Genomic DNA, 23651 nt, shown 5'->3' with positions numbered 1-23651 from the left:
TTGTGGTCTACACATTGTGTATCCTGGAGAAAGTTCCATGTACACTTGATAAAAAATTCTATTCTGCTGTTGTTGGGTGGAGTGTTTTGAATATGACTTATTTGTTCTACTTGGTTTATTACTTGTTCGAGTCCTCTATTTTCTTATTAATATTCTCTCTGGTTGTTCTATCTATTATTGAAAGTGGTGTTGAAACCTCCAACTATTATTTTAGAACTATTTCTCCCTTCACTTCTATCAATGTTTCCTTCAAATATTTTGCAGCTCTAATATTTGGTGCACATGTTTATCATTGTTTTATACCTTGGTGAATTCACCCTATATCTTTACATAATGTCCCCTTTGATCTCCTGTAGCAGTCGTTTACTTAATTCTATTTGGTTATATTAGTATAGCCATTTCATCTCTCTTTTGGTTACTATTTGCATGGAATATCTTTTTCCACTACAGGCATACCACAGAGATATTTTGGATATGGTTCCAGACCACTGCAATAAAATGAATATCACAATTTAAAAAGTCACTTTTTTTTTTGAGACGGAGTCTCACTATGTCTACATTTTTTTTTTAAGTTTCCCAGTGCATATAAAAGTTATGCTTTGGGCCAGGCGCAGTGGCTCATGTCTGTAATCCCAGCACTTTGAGAAGCCAAGGCGGGTGGATTACCTGAGGTCAGGAGTTCAAAACCAGCCTGGCCAACATGGCAAAACCCCATCTCTACTAAAAATACAAAAATTAGCTGGGCATGGTGGCGGGCGCTTGTAATCCCAGCTACTCGGAAGGCTGAGACAGGAGAATCACTTGAACCCGGGAGGCAGAGGTTGCAGTGAGCCAAGATCACACCATTGCACTCCAGCCTGGGCAACAAGAGTGGAACTCTGTCTCAAAAAAAAAAAAAAGGTTGTGCTTATGCTATACTGTAGTCTTTTAAGTGTACAAAAGCATTATGTCTTTAAAAATGTACATATCTTAATTTAAAACCAAGTTGTAATCTTTTGCCGGTGGAGAGTCCTGCCACAGTGTTGATGGCTGCTTACTGATTAGGGTGGCAGTTCCTGAATGTTAGAGTGGCTGTGGCAATTTCTTGAAATAAAACAATAGTGAAGTTTGCTATATCAATTCTTTTTTTTTTTTTTTTTTTGAGATGGAGTCTCACTCTGTCACCCAGGCTGGAGTGCTGTTGTACAATCTCCGCTTACTGCAACCTTCGCCTCCCATGTTCAAGCAATTCTCCTGCCTCAGCCTCCCAAGTAGCTGGAATTACAGGCATGTGCCCCCATGCTCAGCTAATTTTTGTATTTTTAGTAGAGACGAGGTTTCACCATGTTGGTCAGGATGGTCTTGAACTCCTGACCTGAAGTGATCTGCCTGCCTCAGCCTCCCAAAGTGCTGGTATTACAGACGTGAGCCACCGTGCCCAGCCTGATTATTTTGTGTATAAGAAATTGGATTTATTCATTTTGTAGGTTGGGGATGTTCTTTTAAATATCCCAGTGTAGGTAAAAGCTGAGCAAACTGAAACATCAACAATTCTTCTTAGATCTGTTAAAAAAAAAAAAAAAAAAAAAGGGAGGTCACAAGGTAAAATGTTGCCCCCCACAACTGGAGAGACAAATAGGTAGGTGAATACAGAGAATCACAATATACTGGGGCAAAAACCGGCACTGGAACCAGTGCCAGGGAAGGAAATCCTGAACTGTAATTGATTATTTGCCAGAGGTTGATTGTGGAAAAGTCTGAGAGTTAAAAACTCCAGAGTCATGGGGAGGGGAGGGGGGTCCCCACACTTTTGTGAGTGTTACCTCTAGGAGCAGAACCAGGTTCTCACGGTAAATGTATATCAGAGAATATTAGTAAAGAAAAGAAAACCCCTTCATGCTTCCTGCAGGGGTGGGGGAGAAGGAACAATTTTGAAATTCCTCAGAGCACTCTGCTCTTCTTAACAAGATTTGCTCTCAGGAGAAGCTAGTTAACCAGAACAAAGACTGGAAAAAAGCAGAACAGCATATGCAAGAACTGTGGAACAGTTATAAAAGATGTCACATACGCATACTGCGAACACTAGAAAGAAAAAAAGAAACAGAAGAAATATTTGAAAAAATAATGACTGAGAATTTCCCCAAATCAATGTCAGACACCAAATCACAGATCTAGGAAACTTAGAGAACATCAAGCAGGATAAATCCCAAACAAAAAACAAAAAGACAGAAAAATCCACCAAAAGCCTATACTAGGCATATCATTTTTCAAGCTATAAAAAATAAAAGATAAGGAAAACATTCTGAAAGAAGCCAGAGGGAAAAAACAACTACCTATAAGGGATCAAAGATAAGAATTACATCCAACTTCAACTCTGAACCCACATAAGCAAGAAGAAAGTAGAGTGAAATATTTAAAGTGAGAGGAAAATACCAACACCTAGAATTCTGCAAAATTGTCCTTTAAAAGTGAAGGAAAAAGACTTTCTCAGACAAAGAAAAATTGGGGTAATTTGTTGTCAGTAGGTCTGCCTTGCAAGAAATAGTCTTTCCCTGTCTCTCTCCCTCCCTCTCTCTCTCTCTCGCTCTCTCTCTGTCTCTCTTTCTCTCCTTCTTTCTTTGAGATAGAGTCTCTCACTCTGTCACCCAGGCTAGAGTGCACTGGCATGATCTCAGCTCACTGCAACTTCTGCTTCCCAGTTGCAAGTGATTCTTGTGTCTCAGCCTCCCAAGTAGCTAGGATTACAGGCGTGCACCACCACACTTGGCTAATTTTTGTATTTTTATTACAGAAGGGATTTTACCATGTTGGCCAGGCTGGTCTTGAACTCCTGGCCTCAAGCAATCTGATCTGCCTCAGCCTCCTAAAGTACTGGGATTACAGGTGTTAGCCACCATACTAAAAAAGGTGTTTAGAGACAAAGAAAAAATATAGGCCAGAAAATCAGCTCTACATAAAGAAAGGAAGTACACTGAACAAGGAATAAATAAAAGTAAAATGAAAACTTCCATTTTTCCTTTTTTTTTTTTTTGAGATGGAGTCTCACTCTGTTGCCCAGGCTGGAGTGCAGTGGTGTGATCTTGGCTCACTGCAACCTCCGCCTCCTGGGTTCAAGGAATTCGCCTGCCTCAGCCTCCTGAAGAGCTGGGACTATAGGCACCCGCCACCATGCCTGGCTAATTTTTTTGTATATTTAGTAGAGACGGGGTTTCACCATGTTGGCCAGGTTGGTCTGGAACTCCTGACCTCAGGTGATCTGCCCACCTCAGCTTCCCAAAGTGCTGAGATTACAGGCGTGAGCCACTGCACCTGGCCGAAAACTTCTATTTTTCTTATTCTTGATTGTTCTATCAGATAAGAGTTCATTCAAAATAATAGCAACAATTGTATTTGATCATGTAGATTTCTGTGTATACCTCATGTGTGTGTATGTTTATATGTATTTATATAGAAGTATAACGAATGACAGCAATGATACAAGGGACAGGAAGGAAAAATTAGGATACTTTTTTTTTTTTTTTTGAGACGGAGTCTCACTTTGCCGCCCAGGCTGGAGTGCCGTAGCATGGGCTCGGCTCGCTGCAACCTCTGCCTCTCAGGTTTCAGTGATTCTCTTCCCTCAGCCTCCCCAGTAGCTGGAATGACAGGTGCATGCCACCACACCTGGCTGATTTTTGTATTTTTAATAGAGATGGGGTTCGCCATGTTGGCCAGGCTTGTCTCAAACTCCTGACCCCAGGTGATCCACCCACCTCAGCCTCTCAAAGTGCTGGGACTGCAGGCATGAGCCAGAATTAGGATTATTTTATTACAAGGTACTCACACCACTGGTGAAGTGGTATAGTATTATTTAAAAGTAGGTTTTAATTAGCTGTAAATGTATATTGCAAACTCTAAGGCAATCACTAAAAAAAGTAAAAAGAAAAAAGAAGTATAACTAATATACTAAGAAAGGAGAAAAAATTGAAATCATATAAATGCTTAATTAAGACCAGAAAAGGGGGAAAAAAAAAAAAAAAGAGTGGAAGACAAAAATAGGGAAAAAGAGCAAGGGCAACATATAGAAAGCAGAAGCAAATTTTGCAGACTGTAATCCAATTATATCAATAATTACATTGAATGTCAATGGTTCAGATACGTCAATTAAAAGATAGAGCTTTGGATGTTGGCCGGGTGCAGTGGCTCACACTTTTAATCCCAGCACTTTGGGATGCTGAGGTGGGCGGATCATCCGAGGTCAGGAGTTCGAGACCAGCCTGGCCAATATGGTGAAACCCCATCTCTACCAAAAAATACAAAAATTAGCATGGTGGTGGGCGCCTTTAATTCCAGCTACTCAGGAGGCTGAGGCAGGAGAATCACTTGAACCCAGGAGGTGGAGTTTGCAGCGAGCTGAGATTGCACCACCGCACTCTAGCCTGGGCAACAAGAGTGAAACTCCATCTCAAAAAAAAAAAAAAAAAAAAAAAAAATAGAAATGATCATGTGGATCAAAAAACAGGACCAACTACATGTTGTGTACAAGAAACCCATTTCACATATAAAGACACATACCGATTAAAAAGTAAATAAATGGAGAAAGATATACCATGTTTACATGAATCAAAATAAAGGAGGACTAGCTATATTAATATCAGACAGAGCAGACTTCAAAGCGAGGAAACTTATAAAGGATAAAGAGGGGCATTACATAATGATAAATGGATCAGTTATCCAAGAAGACATAACAATCCTTAATGTGTACACACGTAACAACAGAGCATCAAACTACATGAGGCAAAATCAGATAGAACTGCAAGAAGAAATAGACAAATCCACTATTACAGTTGGAGATTTCAACACCTCTCTATCAGAAATGGACAGACCTAGCAGGCGGAAAGTCAGTAAAGACATAGTCGGTGATACACAACACCATCAATCAATTGGACATAATTGACATCTATAGACTACTTCACCCAACAACAGCAGAATGCACATTCTGTCCACCACATAGAAATTCACTAAGATAGGGACCACATTTGGGGCCATAAAACACACTTGAACAAATTTAAAAGAGTAAACTATGAACTATAAGAAAACATTGAGAAAAGTCTTCAGGACATCAATCTGGGCAAAAATTTCTGGAGTAATGCCCCATAAGCACAGGCAACCAAAGAAAAAATGGACAAATGGGATCATATCAGGTTAAAAGCTTCTGCACAGCAAAGGAAACAATCAACAAAATAGAGAAACAACCCAGAGAATGGGAGAAAATATTTGCAAACTATCCATCTGAGAAGGGATCAACGAGAATATATAAGGAGCTCAAACAACTCTATAGGGAAAAAAAAATCTAATAATCTCATCAAAAAAGGCCGAAATATTTGAATAGACATTTCTCAAAAGAAGGGCAAGCAGGTATATGAAAAGGTGCTCTACATCATTGATTATCAGAGAAATGGAGATTAAAACTACAACGAGGTATCATCTCACCCCAGTTAAAATGGCTTTTATTCAAAAGACAGACAATAACAAATGTTGGCAAGGATGTGGAGAAAGGGGAGCCCTTGTACACTGTTGGTGGGAATGTAAATTAGTACAACCGTTATGGAGAAGAGTTTGGAGGTTCCTTAACAAACTAAAAATGGAGCTACCATATGATCCAGCAATCCCACTGCTGGGTATATTTCCAACAGAAAGAAAATCAATATATTGAAGAGATATCTGCACTCCCTTGTTTTTTGCAGCTCTGTTCACAACAGCCAAGATTTGGAAGCAACCTAAGTGTCCAACAACAGATGACTAGATAAAGAAAATGTGCTGCTTATACCCAATGGAGTACTATGCAGCCATAAAGGAAGAACAAGATTCAGTCATTTATAACAACATGGATGAAACTGGAGATCATTATGTTAAATGAATTAAGCCAGGCACAGAAAGATAAACATTGTATGTCCTCACTTATTTGTGGGGTCTAAAAATAAAAACAATTGAACCCATGGAGGTAGACAGTAGAAGGATGGAAGGGTAGTGGGGGTTATGAGGGGAAGGTAGAGATGATTGATGGGCACGCAAAAAAAGAATGAATGACTAGGGGCTAGTATTTGGTAGCACAACAGGTGACTACAGTCAATAATAATTTAACTGTACTTTTAAAGATAACTAAAGAAGTATAATTGGATTGTAACACAAAGGATAAATGCTTGAGGGGATGGATACTCCATCTTCCATGATGTGACTATTATGCATCACATCCCTGTATCAAAACATCTCATTACCCCATAAATATATATGCCTACCATGTACTCACAAAAATTAAAAATTAAAAAAACAAATAAAAAAAGTAGAAATTATGCAATGTCTGTTCTCAGACCACAGTGGAATTTAACTAGAAATCAATAACAAAAAGTAACCAGAAAGTCTTCAAATATGTGGAGATTAACTGCTTGTACATAACACGTGGCTCAAAGAAGAAATCTCAAAAGAAATTTAAAAATATTTTAAACTAAATAAAAGTGAAAACATAGCACTAATATTTATGAGATGCGGTGAAAGTAGTACTTACAAGAAAATTTACAGCATTGAATGCATTTATTTGAAAAGAAGAAAGATAAAAAATCAGTCATCTAGGCTGGTCTGAAGGTACTGAGTTATCTCAATTGATTGTTCACACTCAGTTACAGATCAAACTCCTTGTTCTACTCTTTCTCCCCTTCTCACCACTGCACTTGACTAGTCTTATAGAAAAAAAAAACACAATAGAAAAATCAATCATATAAACTTCCACCTTAGGAAATTAGAAAAAGAAGAGCAAATTAAATCAAAGTAAACAGAGAGAAATAAACAATAAAAATTATAGCTGAGGCTGGGCACGGCAGCTCATGCCTGTAATCTCACTACTTTGGGAGGCTGAGGTGAGTGGATCACCTGAGGTCAGGAGTTCGAGACCAGCCTGACCAACATAGTGAAACCCCATCTCTACAAAAAATACAAAATTAGCCAGCCATGGTGATGCATGCCTGTCATCTCAGCTACTTGGGAGGCTGAGGCAGGAGAATTGCTTGAACCTGGGAGGTAGAGGTTGCAGTGAGCCGAGATTGCACCATTGCACTCCAGCCTGGGCAACAAGAGCAAAACTCCATCTCAAAAAAAAAAAAAAAAAAAAAAGAAATTACAGCTGAAGTCAAAGAAATTGAAAATAGGAAGTCAGCCAGGTGCAGTGGCTCACACCTGTAATCCCAACAGTTTGGGATGCCAAGGCAGATGCATCACCTGAGGTCAGGAGTTCAAGACCAGCATGGCTAACATGGTGAAACCCTGCCTCTACTAAAAAATTACAAAAATTAGCCAGGTGTGGTGGTGGGTGCTTGTAATCCCTTAAGCTACTTGGGAGGCTGAGGCAGAAGATTCGCTTGAACCCAGGAGGGGGAGGTCAAAGTGAGCCAAGATTGTGTCACTGCACTCCAACCTAGGCAACAGAGTGAGGCTCCATCTCAAAAAATTAAAAAAAATAAGAAAATAAGAAGTCAACAGAAAAAAAATCAATGAAACCAACAGCTGGTTTTTGAAAAGATAAATAAAATGGATAAGACTCTAACCAGGCTGACCACAGGGAAAAAAAAGAGAAAGAGGACACAAATTACTAATATCATAATGAAAAAAGGATCATCACTACAGATCTCATAGATAGCAAAAGGATATAAAGGACTATTATGAAAAACTATATGCCCACAAATTTGATAACTAGATGAAATGGACCAATTCAATAAAATACACTTCTGCCAAAATTCCCACAAAAAGAAATAGGCAATCTGAACATATATATATATATATGTTCAGATTGTATATTCATTCGTATATATAAATATATACATTCATATAGATATTCATTATATATAATATTAAACTGGATCAGTAATTAACAACTGTCCAAAATCGAAAACACCAGACCCAGATGAGTTCATTGATGGGCTCTACCAAACATTTAAGGAATAAATTTTTATTTTTTGAGATGGAGTCTCACTCTGTTGCCCAGACTGGAGTGCAGTGGCTCAATCTCAGCTCACTGCAACTTCCGCCTCCTGAGTTCAAGTGATTCTTCTGTCTCAGCTTCCTGAGTAGCTGGGATTACAGGCATGTGCCACCACACCTGGCTAATTTTTGTATTTTTAGTAGAGATGAGGTTTCACCATGTTGGCCAGTCTGGTCTTGAACTCCTGACCTCAGGTGATCTGCCCACCTTGGCTTCCCAAAATCCTGAGATTACAGGAGTGAGCTGCTGTGCAGCCTTAAGGAAGAAATTATATCAATCCTTTATAATCTCTTTCAGAAGCTAGAAGCTGAGAGAATAAGTTCTAACTCACCCTATGAGGCCAACATTACCATAATAACAAAACCAGACAAAGACATTAGAAGGAAAAGAAACTGATTGGGTGTGGAGGCTCACACCTGTAATCCCAGCACTTTGGGAGGCCGAGGTGGGCAGATCACTTGAGGTGAGGAGTTCGAGACCAGCCTGGCCAACATGGGGAAACCCCATCTCTACCAAAAATATAAAAATTAGCTGGGTGTGGTGACACACGCTTGTAATCCCAGCTACTTAGGAGGCCGAGGCATGAGAATCACTTGAACCCAGGAGGAGGAGGTTGCAGGGAGCTGAGATCGCGCCACTGCATTCGAGCCTGGGTGACAGAATGAGACTCTGTCTGAAAAAAACAAACAACAACAACAAAAAAATAGGAAAGGAAATTATAGGCCAATATCTATTATGATTGTAGACACAAAATCCTCAGCAAAATATTAACAAATCAATCAAATTCAATAATGTATAAAAAAATTATACATCACAATCAAGTGGGATTTATTCTAGGTATTTAAAGCTAGTCCAATATTTGAAAACCAGTTCACATAATCAACTACATCAACTTGCTAAGGAAGAAAAATCACTTATAGATAGATGCAGAAAAAGCATTTGACAAAATTCAATATACCTATTCATAATAATTACTCTCAGTAAACAGAATAGAGAGAACTTCTTCAACTTGATAAAGAATATCAAGCTAACATTATACTTAATGGTGGGAAACTAGAAGCTTTCTCATTAGGAGCAGGAGCAAGGCAAAGGTGGCCCATTTTACCACTCCTTTTCAACATTATACTGAAAGTCCTAGATAACACTACAAGGTAAGAGAAGAAAATAAAAAGTATACAGATTGTGGAGGAAAAAATAAATCTGTCTTTGTTCACAGATGGCATGATTGTTTATACAGAAAATCTGAAAGAATAGACAAAACCAAAACAAACAAACAAAAACAAAAACAACCCTCCTGGAACTAAGAAGCCATTTTAACAAGGTTGCAGGATATAAGGTTAATACACAAAAGTCAATGCCATTCCTGTATACCAGCAATGAACAAGTGAAATTTGAAATGAAGAACTCAATACCTTTTATATTAGCAGCCCCCAAAATGAATTAGATACAAATCTAACAAATTATGTATAAGATCTATATAAGGAATATGACATAACTCTAATGAAATAAATCAAAGAACTAAATAAATAAAGAGAAATTCCATGTTCATTACTAGAAGGACTCAATATCACCAGGATGCCACTTCTTCTCTGTTTGGCCTATAGATTCAATGCAATCCCAGTCAAGCTCCCAGCAAGTTCTATTTTATAGATATTGATGGCTGGGCACAGTGGTGGCTCACACCTGTAATCCCAGCACTTTGGGAGGCCAAGGTGGGAGGATTGCTTAAGCCCAGGAGATCAAGACCAACCAGCCTGGGCAACAGTGAGACTTGTCTCTACAAAAAATAAATAAATAATTAGGTCGGGAGTGGTGGCTTATGCCTGTAATCCCAGCACTTTGGGAGGCCAAGGTGGGTGGATTGCTTGAGGTTGGGAGTTTGAGACCAGCCTGGGCAACATGGCAAAACCCCATCTTTACAAAAAAATACAAAAATTGGCCAGGCATAGTGGCATGCACCTGTAGTCCCAGCTACTCAGGAGGCTGAGGTGAGACAATGGTTTCAGCCCCAGAGGCAGAGATTGTAGTGAGTGACCTAAGATTGTGCCATTGCACTCCAGCCTGAGCAACACAGCCAGACCCTATAAAAAAAAAAAAAATAGCTGGGTGTGGTGGCATGCACCTGTAGTCCCAGCTACTTGAGAGGCTGAAGTGGGAGGGTCACTTGAGCTTGGGAAGTCAAGGCTGCAGTAAGCCAAGATCGCACCACTGCACTCCAGCCTGGGAAACAGAGCAAGATCCTGTCTCAAAAAAAATTTTTTTTTTTTACAAAAAGATATGGACAAACTGATTCTAAAGTTTACATGGAGAGGCAAAAGACCCAGGAGAGCCAGCTTAATATTGAAGGAGAAAACGAAGTTGGAAGACTGACATGCCTGACTTCAAGACTTACTAAAAGGCTATACAGTAATCAAGACAGTGTGATATTGGTGAAAGAATAAACAAATAGATCAATGGGACAGAATAGTAAGCCCAGAAATAGACCCACATAAACACAGTCAACTGAGCTTTGACAAAGGAGCAAAAATAGTCTCTACAGCAAATGGTGCTGGAACAATTGGACATCCGCATGAAAAATAAAAAGAAGAATCTGGACAGACATTACTCCCTTTACAAAAACTAACTAAAAATGCATCATAGACCTGCCAGGTAGGATGGCACCCAGCTGTTGTCCCAGCTGCTCAGGAGGCTGAGGTGGGAGGATCCCTTGAACCCAGGAGTTCAAGGTCAGCCTGGATAACATAGCAAGACCCTATCTCTTAAGAAAAGAAAAATCACAGACCTGAATGTAAAATGCAAAACTATAAAATTGCTAGACAATAATATGGAAAAAAATCTAGATGACCTTGGGTTTGGCGATGACTTTTTAGATACAACACTGAAGGTACAATCCATAAAAAAAGAATTGATAAGCTGGACTTCATTAAAATTAAAAACTTCTGCTCTGCAAAAGACATTACAGGAGAATAAAAAGCCAAGTCACAGACTGGGAGAAAATGTGTGCGAGAACATGCCTGGTAGAAGACTGGTATCCAAAATAGACAAAGAATTCTTAAAACTCAACAGTAAGAAAACAAACAATCCAATTTAAAAATGAGCAAAAGACCTTAACAGACACCTCACCAAAGAAGATATACAGATGGCAAATAAGCATATGAAAAGATGTTCCACATATGTCATAGGGAAATGCAAATTGAAACAACAATTTACCACTACACATATATTAGAATGGCCAGAATCCAAAACACTGACAATGCCAAATGCTAATAAGGATGTGGAGAAACAGGAACTCTCATTCATTGCTAGTGAGAATACAAAATGGTACAGCAACTTTGGAAGACAGTTTTACAGTTTCTTACACAGCTAAATATACTCTTACCATTCAATAGAGCAATCATATTCCTTGGTATTTACCCAAAAGAGTTGAATACTTACATCCACACAAAAATCTGTTTAGTAGGTTTATTCATAATTGTCAAAACTTGGGGGCAACCAAGATATCCTTCAGCAGGTGAATGGATGAATAAATTGTGAGCTAAAAAGAAATGAGCAATCAAGCCATAAAAGATATGAAGGAAACATAAATGCATATTGCTAAGTAATAAGCCAATCAGAAAAGGCTGCTTACTGTATGATTCCAACTATATGACATTCTGGAAATGGCAAAACTGTGGCGACCGTAAAAAGATCAGTTGTTGCCTGGACTTAAGGGGAGGGAAGTATGCATATGCAGAGCATAGAGGATTTTTGGAGCAGTGAAAATACTCTGCATAATTCTATAGTGGTGGATATATGTCATTGTGCATTTGTCCACATCCACAGAATGTTCAACCAAGAGTGAATAGAGGCTGGGTGCAGTGGCTCACGCCTGTAATCCCAGCACTTTGGGAGGCCAAGGCGGGTGGATCACCTGAGGTCAGGAGTTTGACACCAGCCTGACCGATATGGTGAAACCGGTCAGGTTTCACCTGGGCTTGGTGGCATGAGTCTGTAATCCCAGGTATTCGGTAAGCTGAAGGCAGGAGAATTGCTTGAACCCAGGAGGCGGAGGTTGCAGTGAGCCGAGATCGCACCACTGTACTCCAGCCTGGGCAACAGAGTGAGATTTCATCTCAAAAAACAAAACAAAACAAAACAAAACAAAACAAAAAAGTGAATAAACTATGGACTTTGGGTGATGATGAGGTGTCAGTGTAGATCCGTCAACTGCAACAAATGTACCACTTTGGTAGGGGCTGTTGATAAAGGGGAAGGCTATGTGTGTATATGGACAGGAGATATATAGGGTAACTCTGTATCTTCCTCTCAAATTTTGCTGTGAACCTAACACTGCTCTAAAGAAAAACAGTCTTTTTTATTTTAAGTAACAAACAAAAACTGGTGTTGGAGCTGTGTGTGTGCTGTTTCGTGTGTGGTGGTGGCTGACTGGTGGGATTCCCTTTAGTGGATTGGGCAAGGATTGATTGTTTCTTTGGGGAACGCTGCATGTTTATATGCGTAAGTCTTTTCTTTTTTTTTTTACATTTTCTAGAAGCCACATTAAGAAAGAAATATACAGTCTGGGCGTAGTAGCTCACACCTGTAATCCCAGCAGTCTGGGAGGCCGAGGTCAGGAGTTTGAGAACAGCCTCGCCAACATGGTGAAACCCTGTCTCTACTAAAAATACAAAAATTAGCTGGGTGTGGTGGCACACACCTGTAGTCCCAGCTACTCGGGAGGCTGAGGCAGGAGAATTGCTTGAACCCAGGAGGCGGAGGTTGCAGTGAGCTGAGATCGCGCCATTGCACTCCAGCCTGAACGACAGAGGGAGACTCCATCTCAAAATAAAAAAAAAATTTTTTTTAATTTTAAAAAAAGGTGAGATAATTTCCATATATTTATATGACCCAATATATCCAAAATATTATCCTTTCAGCATGTAATCAATATAAAAATGTATTAATGAGATATTTTACAACTTTTGTGTACTGTCTTTAGAATCTGGTGTGTAATTTACACTTACAGTACATTTCAGTTCAGACTAGCCACAGTTCAAGTGCTCAGTAGCCACATGTGGTTAATGGCTGCCATATCGGACATTCAGATAGGGAAAATAATTATTATTGCCCTTGAAGGAACTAAGCTCCAGAAATTTTTTGCCTGTGTCTCTTCTGTTGCAAGTATCAGATTTTCAGGAGGGAGCATCTCATTGGGTAGACCCAGTTTTGCCTTGGGCCTGTCCTGGACCAAGGTCAGAGGCCATCATATCATATTGAAGGGAGCCATCTTGGGTGTCTGAGAAGTTGGAGCTGTAAATCAGGCAGCCATCCCATGAAGGAGCACATAAATGCTCCTGTCAATATTTAGTCGTTTCACATGCAATATTGTATCAATTGCGGTTTTTATTTTCTGTATTTCTTGATGCTTTAACATCCTGAGGGCCTTGCTCACTTGGAGATACTGCCCCTCCTAGGGCTAGCCAATTTCTAAAGGTAGTAAGGGACTCGTCTGCGAGTGCACCTTTCCAATACAAACTAACCGATCTGAAGCCCATACCCCAACCGCCTCCTTTATCAGACTCTCATACCTGGCCCAGACTCTCATATTCCCCTGTCCTATTCACTCCAAGGCCAGGTACCGGGAAAGCAGGGACAGCTCCTGTAGCCTAGAGCCCACTGAAATTACTCAAAGTAGCCAATCTCAAGCCCGCTTACCCTGCCTCACCCATTCCCTCCCATGGAATCCACAATAAAGACTTCTGCCCACACTCACTCCCTCTGCCTCCTGACCAACTCTGGTGCTGCCCTGCATGGCCCTGCATGGCGTGCTGTGCCTCCAGTTTCTGGTATCTGTGAACATAACAGACTTCTTCCTTCATGATAGTCATTTCCATGTCTGCACGTCTTCCCATACCTGAATACAACAATGCTGGGTACCATTTAAAACAGATATTAGACATTCACAGGGTTTCCAAGGACACGATAGAACTTAGCAAAAACTCTCATGTCCCTTTGCACAGTTCTTCTCCCATGCCCCATGGATAACCTCTGTCTTGGTTTTTCATGGATCTTTCCAGAGTTTCTTTAAGTGTATTTAGGCAAATACAAACCTTTTTACCAAAAAGGCAGTACAATATACCCACTGCAAATGCTTTTAATCATCTCATGGCCACCAGTATCACTTCTCTTATTCTTGGTGTCCTTGTAGTAATTTTTTAAAATTCTTTTTTGTTTTGTTTCTGTTTTTGTTTTGAAAAGGAGTCTCGCTCTTGTTGCCCAGGCTGGAGTGCAATGGCACCATCTCAGCTTACTGCAACCTCCACCTCCTGGGTTCAAGCCATTCTCCTGCCTCAGTCTGCCAAGTAGCTGGGATTACGGGTGCCCACCACCATGCCCAACTAATTTTTGTATTTTCAGTAGACACGGGGTTTCACCATGTTGACCAGTCTGGTCTGGAACTCCTGACCTCAGGTGATCCACCTGCCTCAGCCTCCCAAAGTGCTGGGATTACAGACGTAAGCCACCTTGCCTGGCTATTTTTACAAATTCTTATATGGTCATGTGTGGTTTATATATTCTTGGATTGTTATTTGACAAAAGCTGTGTCTTATCTTTTACAGAGCTTCATCTATTACAGTGCTTCCCATGTTGTCAGTAAAAGTGAGCTAAATTGTAAAAGATAGTGAGCAGATCTTTGTGGAATAAATGAGCTAATATTGGGAAAGTATATGCAGCACCCATTCTTTTCCAACAGTAATTGATTTTATAACTACTGTGCTTCTTAAATCATATTTTAAAAAAGTATAGTTGTCTCAGTTTATGTTTGGAATTCGTTTTGCATTTTAAGGAAAAGCAGATAGTATCGAGGAAGCTTGGAAACAGGTAAGTGTAAAAATCATATCAGAACTTTATTCAAACCTAACATAGTAAATAACCTCCTCAAATAAATGAGTCAAGGTTCAGTATTTGTCTTACAAGGAATGGACTTAGGTTTTTAATTCGGCAACTCTGTCATGAGTTAAGCATAGGACAAAAGAAGCATAAATCAAATGAAAATGGAGACAAAAGGAGTACAGTATGTTCCCAGAAAGCTCTATTAGAAGTTAAATGGCACATAGAAAAATCCCCGCTCCTCGGGTCATTCTGGTATGAATTCTGATCCATGCTTTCTTACAGTTCAAAAGCAAGTATTTCCTTTATAAGGGGCCTATAGTAAAATCTAAATCCTCTCCCAATCCCAAAGTGGTAGTTTAGGCACTTATTATTATTATTTTTTTTCGAGACAGGATCTGATTCCGTTGCCCAGGATGGAGTGCAGTGGCGCCATCTCAGCTCTCTGCAACTTCTGCCTCCCAGGCTCAAACTATCCTCCTACCTCAGCCTCCTGAGTAGCTGGGACCATAGGTGCGTAGCACCACTCCTGGCTAATTTGCGTATTTTTGGTAGAGACAGGGCTTTGCCATGTTACCGAGGCGGGTTTCGAACTCCTAGGCTCAAGCAATCCTCCTGCCTTAGCCTCCCAAAGTGCTGGAATTACAGGCATAAGCCACTGCACCCAGCCTAGTTTAGGCACTTTTTTTTTAAACGGAGTCTCTCTGTTGCCCAGGTTGGAGTGCAGTGGCACAATCTCGGCTCACTGCAACCCTGCCTCCAAGGTTCAAACAATTCTCCTGCCTCAGCCTCCCAAGTAACTGGGATTACAGGGATTACAGGTGCCCACCACCACGCCTGGCTAATTTTTGTATCTTTAGTAGAGGCAGGGTATATCACATTGGCCAGGCTGGTCTCGAACTCCTGACCTCACGTGACCCACCCGCCTCGGCCTCCCAAAGTGCTGGGATTACAGGCATGAGCCACAGCACCCAGCCTAGTTTAGGCACTTTTAAAAAGTGTTCTCCTTTTGAGGAAAATGGTTATTTGTCCTCATATAGCTTCATTTTCACCCAGCAGGAGGAAACATAATCCTGAATTTGATGGATTCCACATATCATCATCCCCTTTGTTATCGAAAGCAAATATTTATCAAGGGTAGGGACTGCTTCTTTGTTCTCCTGTGACCCTGGAAACAGCACAGTGCCCTGTGTTTGCCGAGTTGAGATAAGGAGTCAGCTGTCAAAGAACTAACAATCGACAATAAATTTTAGCCCCTCGCATAACACCTAACACCTATAACACCTAGACAGGTATAAATCAGTTGAAAATAATTTACATTTTTAAACACTGAGGTACTATTTTTAAAAGCAAAAGTATAAATTTTTTTTTTTTAAGTACAAATCTTAAGTGTATATGGCTGGGTGCAGTGGATCACGCCTGTAATCCCAACACTTTGGGAGGCCAAGGCGAGTGGATCACTTGAGGCCAGGAGTTTGAGATTAGCCTGGCCAACAGGCAAAACCCCATCTCTACTAAAAATTTAAAAATTAGCTGAGCATGGTGTTGCACGCCTGTAATCCCAGCTACTCAGGAGGCTGAAGCATGAGAATTGCTTGAGCCCGAGAGGTGGAGGTTGCAGTGAGCCAAGATCTCGCCACTGCATTCCAGCCTGGGCGACAGAACGAGACTCTGTCTCAAATAATTAATAATAATAATAATAATAAAATAAGTGTAGAGCATGATGAAGTTTAACAAATGCATACTTTCATGAAGCTGCTACCCAGATCACAATATATTTCTAGCACCCCCAGAAGTCTCCTTTATGTCCCCTTCCAGTCCTGTCCTGACTGCATCATCTCAATTTGGCCCATTTTGAACATTATGCAGATGGGGTCATACAGTGTGCTCTCTTTTGTGTCTGTCCTCTTTCACTTAATATTACATCTGAGACTCATCCGCGCTATTGCATGTTCCAGTAGTTTGTTCTTTTCCAGTGCTGGGTAGTGTTTCCCAGTGTGAACCAACACACCACGATTTGCATACCCGCTCTGCTCATAATGGACTTTTGGGAGGCTACCTGTTTAGGCTGTTATAAATACACCGTCTATGAACATTCTTATACATATTTTAAAATTATTTTTGTTCATTTGATTGACTTTTTGGTGTGCAATTCTATGGATTGCAACATGTGTATAGATTTATATAACTACCACAATGTCAAGATATAGTTTGTTCTATCACCCCAAAAACTCTCTCCTGCTGTCCCCTTAGAATCACAATCCCCTCCCCTTTCCCCAGTCCCTTACAGCTACTGATCTGTCTTCCGTTACTATGGCTTTTGTCTTCTTGAGAATGCCATATAGATGGAATCATATAGCATGTAACTGTTGGAGACTGGATTCCTTCACCAAGATAATTCCTGTGGTTTTCACCAACACAACAGGCATGCACCACCATAAGGTCATCTCTGTCAACAACAGATCACATATATGACAGTGGTCCCATAAGATTATAAAACCTTATTTTTCCTGTACCTTTTCTGGTTTAGGTATGTTTAGATATACACAAATGCTTATTTATCAGAACCTATCCCTGTCACTACATAGCGCATGGCTGTACATTCCTTTTTATTGCTGACATTACTACAAGTCTTTGATGGACAGACTTCTACTGGTATAGTCAAGAGAGTGGAACTGCTTGATCATAGGGTCTTCGTATGTTTCCCTTTAGCAGGTACAGCCAAATCGTCTTCCAAAGTGGTTGAGCCTGCAACGTAAAAGAGTTCCGATTGCTCTCTGCCTTCTTCACCATTTAGGAAGTATTCTGGTCAGTGTGTAGGTAACATTTTAGCTATTTTTGTGTGTGTGCATATAAATTACCTTTTAAGATTTGCCATAAATCATACAAAGAATTAGCCATCTTCTGCAGCAGATGCTGTTGGTGCCTGCGTGGACCCCCTGGGATCCCTTTTACTGCCCCCAGCTGCTGCAGATGCGGTTGCTAAGGCTCACACCTTCAGCTTTATCCAGTGCTGCCCAGCAGTTGGGGCTGCCACACAATTTTCATCCTATCCTCCCATCTCCCAAGCGCGCACACACACACACACACACACACACACACACACACACGAGGCAGACAGATTCACAATGTTAAAACTTATACTTCAGAGCTCCTGTGGGATCAGGCTGAGACAGGACTTCACCTGAATCCACATGCCTGTCTGGCTTTTCCTCCAGGCCCAGCCTGCTTCCCTCACTCCCTTACAACACTTCCCTGTGAGCACTCTCCCAGTAAAGCCTTTGCACAAGCATCCCTGTTTTCAGATCTGTTGCTAGGGAACCTGGCCCAGGACACCTCTGCGGCATCCATTTCTCCATCCTCCTTCTCCAAAGGCCCCACTTTCCACCTACAGACTGTCTAGTTAGAAAAATATTTGACTGCAACTAACAGAAAACCTAATAAGCAATAGCTTAAACAAACAACTGTTTTTTTCCCGCAAACAGCTATAGCCTAACCATGACAAGTGCCAATTCAGTTACAGGTTTCCAGGCAGAAACATGAGATAAATGAAATCACTCTTGATCCTCCCCTTGCCCTTCCAGCCCCTGCCGCCCCTGTCAGTCCCTCCTAGTTTCTCCCTCTTCCCAGGCCCCCAGCCCTGAGGCCCAGTGACCTCTGAATGCTCACGCCAGTCATTTCCAAACAGTGTCCCCTGAGAATGTTCAGGTTCCTGGGGTGCTTCAATGACTCAGCATGCATAAATTAATATTTTATGCCAAATAGTAGAAAATTTTAAATCCTGACTAGTAATTTTTATCACTAGTCAAGATAATAACTGGGCAGTTAATTTCATTAAATTTTTCTTTTTCTTTCTTTTTTTCTTTGAGACAGAGTTTCACTCTTGTTGCCCAGGCTGGAGTGCAATGGCGTGGTTTCGGCTCACTGCAACCTCCGCCTCCCGGGTTCAAGCGATTCTCCTGCCTCAGCCTCCTGAGTAGCTGGGATTACAGGCATGCGCCACGACGCCCAGCTAATTTTGTATTTTTAGTAGAGACGAGGTTTTCCCATGTTGATCAGGCTGGTCTCAAACTCCCAACCTCAGGTGATCGCCCGACCAGCCTCCAAAGTGCTGGGATTACAGGCATGAGCCACAGCGTCCGGCCTATTTTCATTAAATTTTTCAAGACAGCTTTCTAGTTTTGTCTCCTCATAAGAAATGCTCAGGCCGGCACAACAGCTCATACCTGTAATCCCAGCACTTTGGGATGCCGAGGTGGGCAGATCACCTGAGGTCGGGAGTTTGAGACCAGCCTGGCCAACATGGTGAAATTCTGTTTCTACTAAAAATACAAAAATTAGCTGGGCGTGGTGGTGCACGCCTGTAATCCCAGCTACTGAGGAGGCTGAGGCAGGACAATTGCTTGAACCCGGGGGGCGGAGGTTGCAGTGAGCCAAGATCGAGCCATTGCACTCCAGCCTGGGCAACAGATTGAGGCTCCGTGTAAAAAAAAAAAAAGAAAAAAAAAGAAAAAGAAAAGAAATGCCCAGATAAACTCATTCATTCTCAGGTATTAATGACATTTACTAATTCTTTGGTTCAATTTGTGTTTATAGAGGGCATGACCTAGGATCTGAATCAGGTGTGAGGTTTACAAATATGGATAACATATTGGCCTCTTTTAAAAGGCCCTGTATGCACATGTATACGTGCATTTTCCACTCTTTATTGTAGCTGTCAATTTATTTTGTCCAGTAGATTGTAAGCTTCTTGAGGTCAAGAACTATGTTTTATCTCTGTGCTACTAACTAGCATAGTGCTTGGAACATACCATACATGTTTCTGGAAAACAGCATAGCCAGTCGAGGTGGCTCATGCCTGTAATTCCAGCACTTTCGGAGGCCAAGGTGGGTGGATCACCTGAGGTCAGGAGTTCAAGACCAGCCTGACTAACATAGTGAAACCCCATCTCTACTAAAAATACAAAATTAGCCGGGTGTGGTAGCACATGTCTGTAATCCCAGCTACTTGGTAGGCTGAGGCAGGAGAATCATTTGATCCCAGAGTGGGCAGAGGTTGCAGTCAGCAGGGATCAGGCCATTGTACTCCAGCCTGGGTAAGAAGAGTGAAACTGCACCTCAAAAACAAAAACAAAACAAAACAAAACCCAGCATGGCAAGGAGGATAGAAAGGAAAGAGAGGCAGGAAGTGGAGAAGGTGCGGTAGATTAAAGATGGCCACCAAGGCTGGGCATGGTGGCTTATGCCTGTAATCCCAGCACTTTGGGAGGCTGAGGTGGGGAGATCACCTGAGATCTGGAGTTCGAGACCAGACTGACCAACATGAGGAAACCCCATCACTACAAAAAATACAAAATTAGCCGCAGGTGGTGGTGCACACCTATAATCCCAGCTACTTGGGAGGCTGAGGCAGGAGAATCCCTTGAACCCAGGAGGCGGAAGTTACAGTGAGCCGAGATCACGCCATTGCACTCCAACCTGGGAAACAGGAGTGAAACTGCGTCTTGAAGAAAAAAAAAAAAAAAAAAGATGGCCACCAATTCCTTGTAGTTTTCTCCACTGAGAAGTGGAGGCTATCTTTGCTCACCTTGAATCTGGGCTTACCTTGTGACTTGCTTTGATAATGAAATACGGTGTACATGATGATGTGCCAGCTCCAGACCTATGCCTGAAAAAGGTCTGGCAGCCTCAGGGAACTACCCTGAGACTACCATGCTGTGAGGAAGCCCCAGATAATAACCTCGTGGAGAAGCCATGTAGAGAGAACTGAGGAACCCAGACAACAGCAAGGGTGAGGCCTAGACATACCCTAGTTGAATTGTTCCAGCCAGACCTTGGCTATCTGAGCCATTCTAGCTGAGACCCCAGACATCATGGAGCAGAGATGAACTATTCCCACTGTGCTCTGGTCAAGTTACTGACCCACAAAATCATGTTCCAATAAAATGTTGTTTTAAGCCACTGAGTTTTGGGGTGGTGTGTTCCACAGGAAAAAAGAAAATCTGAAATTGGAGATATTCACCATCAAAAGAACAATGTACTGTCTCATCATTTCCAGTAGTCTTTATTCTACTTGAGATATGCCTGCAGGAAGAGAGCAATTCTTTTCTTTTCTTTCATTTCTTTTTTTTGAGATGACGTTTCGCTCTTGTCACCCAGGCTGGAGTGCAGTGGCGTGGCTCGGCTCACTGCAACCTCCCACTCCTGGGTTCAAGCGATTCTCCTGCCTCAGCCTCCAGAGTAGCTGGGACTACAGGCATGTGCCACCACACCAGGCTAATTTTTGTATTTTTAGTAGAGATGAGGTTTCCATGTTGGTCAGGATGTTCTCAATCTCCTGACCTTGTGATCTTACTGCCTCAGCCTCCCAAAGTGCTGGAATTACAGGCATGAGCCACTGCACCCGGCCAAGAGCAATTCTTAATACAAAGAAAAAGTTGTACTAGTGGAGATATCTGGGGGCAGAGAAAATATTTCCGACACATTTCTCATATCCTACCAAGGGTTGGATGTGAGAATATCTCCACTACCAACCCTTGGTAGGATATAAGAAATGTATTGGAAATATTTGCTTGGTTATGTTGGACGTCTTGATCTGGGCTGAAGGAAGTCTGGAGTCCACTGCAGGAAACTCAATTATCTACTACAGTCTGGGAGCAAAGGTCAATGAGTGAAGTGGATCGGGAAATGGTGACAGTGGATGGACTGGCAGACACCAACACTCAACTCTGGCCATTTATGGTCATGAGGGAACTTGGGCCCTCTATTGCTGGATCCTTCAGTTTTTTTTTTTTTCAGAAGCAAAATAGCCAGATTTTTATATAAAATCTCCAAATTTTATATCTGGACTGTTGGGTTGCTCATTTGAGCTCCCTGGTCCAATGACTGAGAGCACTGGGTGAGGTGTCGTACTCGTCACACATTGCATGTGTGTCTCTCTAGGCAGCCTGTGGCTTTGCAAAATGAAAGTTGTCTATGTGCTTTCCGGCAGAGTCCAGCTGGATCAGATTCGGTGTGTGAAGTTCTAAGTGCTGGCAGGGATGTGCAGCGACTGGAACTCTCAGACATTGCTAATGAGCCTGTGAATTGGTACATTTTAGAGAACAGTTTGGCAACAACTACTAAGGCTGAACATATACCTCCCCTAGCACTATGACCCAGTAGTGCCACCGCAAGGCTTGGTGAACACATATCTGCAAGAGAAATGCAAATACATGTTCACCAAAAGACATCTATTAAAAGGTTCATAGAAACACTATTAGTACTAGTCAAATACTAGAAATAAATACTGTCCATCATCTGTAGAATGGATAAACAAAGCATCTATTTATGGAATATTACACAGCAATGCAAAAAAAAAAAAAAACCACAATAGAAATTTGTTGCATGTTTGCTGCATGCGACACCACAGATAAAACTCACAAACAAACTGTTGAGTGAAAGAATCAGTTACAAGAGAGTCCGTACAGCACGATATATGGTGGGTGAAAGTTCTGGCTGCATCACATCTTTGTATACCGATGCTTAGTATATAAAATTCAAAACAGGAAAACTCCTCTGTGGCATGATGTTGGTTACCCTTTTTTAAAATTTTTAAATTACTTTTTAATATTTTGAGACAGGGTCTCACTGTGTCACTCAGACTGGAGTGCAGTGGCAAGAGCATAGCTCTGTAACCTCAAATCCCTGGCCTCAAGTGATCCTCCAGCCTTGGTCTCCCAAAGTGCTGAGATTACAGGTGTGAGCCACAGCACCTGGCCAATAGTAGTATTATAGGAAAGAGGTCGCGATCCAGACCCAGGAGAGGATTCTCAGATCTCGTGCAAGAAAGATTTCAGGGAGAGTCTGCAATGCAAAGTGAAAGCAAGTTTATTAAGGAAGTCAAGGAATAAAAGAATGGTTATTCCATAGACAGGGCAGACCTGAGGGCTGCTGGTTGCCTATTTTTGTGGTTAGTTATTGATGATCTGCTAAACAAGGGGTGGATTATTTATGCCTCCCCTTTTTAGACCATATAGGGTAACTTCCTGACATTGCCACGGCATTTGTAAACTGTCGTGGCGCTGGTGGGAGTGTAGCAGTGAGGACAACCAGAGGTCACTCTTGTCGCCATTTTGGTTTTGGTGGGTTATGGTCGGCTCCTTTACTACAATCTGTTTTATCAGCAAGGTCTTTACGACCTGTGTTTTGTGCTGACCTCTATCTCGTGCTGTGACTTAGGATGCCTTCACCGTCTGGGAATGCAGCCCAGTAGGTTTCAGCCTCATTTTACCCAGCTGCTATTTAAGATGGAGTTTTCTGGTTTACACACCTCTGACAGTAGCAACCCTTGAAAGTGAGATGGTGACTAGATGGGGGCGAGGGGACTTTTGGCGCAGTGGTCATGTTCTGTTTCTTGTCTGTGCATTGGTTACGTGGGTGTGTTCACTTTGTGAAAGTCGCTGACCTATACACTTTTGATTTCTGCACTTTTCTGTATACATGTTGTATTTCAATACAAAGGTTTTTTTTGTTTTTGTTTTTTTCTTTAGACGGACTCTCACTCTTGCCGAGGCTGTAGTGCAGTGGCATGTAGTGCAGTGGTGTGATCTCGGCTCACTGCAACCTCCGCCTCCTGGGTTCAAGTGATCTCTTGCCTCAGCCTCCCAAGTAGCTGGGACTACAGGCACCCGCCACCACGCCCTGCTAATTTTTTTGTATTTTTAGTAGAGACAGGCTTTCACCATGTGGCCAGGATGGTCTCGAACTCCTGATCTCATGTTCCGCCCACCTCGGCCTCCCAAAGTGCTGG

The sequence above is a fragment of the Pongo abelii genome, chromosome 21, assembly GCF_028885655.2.
Source record: "Pongo abelii isolate AG06213 chromosome 21, NHGRI_mPonAbe1-v2.0_pri, whole genome shotgun sequence".
Lineage (NCBI taxonomy): Eukaryota > Metazoa > Chordata > Mammalia > Primates > Hominidae > Pongo > Pongo abelii.
This window is presented reverse-complemented; position numbering follows the sequence as displayed.